Here is a 355-nt window from a genome sequence, read left to right as displayed (position 1 = left end):
TGTGTGTGTGTGTGTGTATATATATATATATATATATGTATATATATATATATATATATATATATATATATATATATATATATATATATATAGTTGCAAGCAGGAAAAGTAAAAAGTAATAACACTTTAAAGCAATCAAAAATGCAACAAAGGAGTTAATTAAAAAAAAAAAAAAAAAACATTAAGAGACAATTAAAAGTCCTAATAATTCTCTGAATTCGTGATGTGCTCATTTAGTGTCAGTGACACAGAACACAGCACCAGAAACAGAGATGTTCAACATGACATGTTCACGACAGATTCCTGTGAACGATGTCAATCACATTCAGACTGGCTTCTGAAAAACTCTCACATA

The sequence above is a fragment of the Carassius auratus genome, chromosome 41 (genome assembly GCF_003368295.1).
Source record: "Carassius auratus strain Wakin chromosome 41, ASM336829v1, whole genome shotgun sequence".
Lineage (NCBI taxonomy): Eukaryota > Metazoa > Chordata > Actinopteri > Cypriniformes > Cyprinidae > Carassius > Carassius auratus.
Note: the sequence above shows the minus strand (reverse complement) of the source record.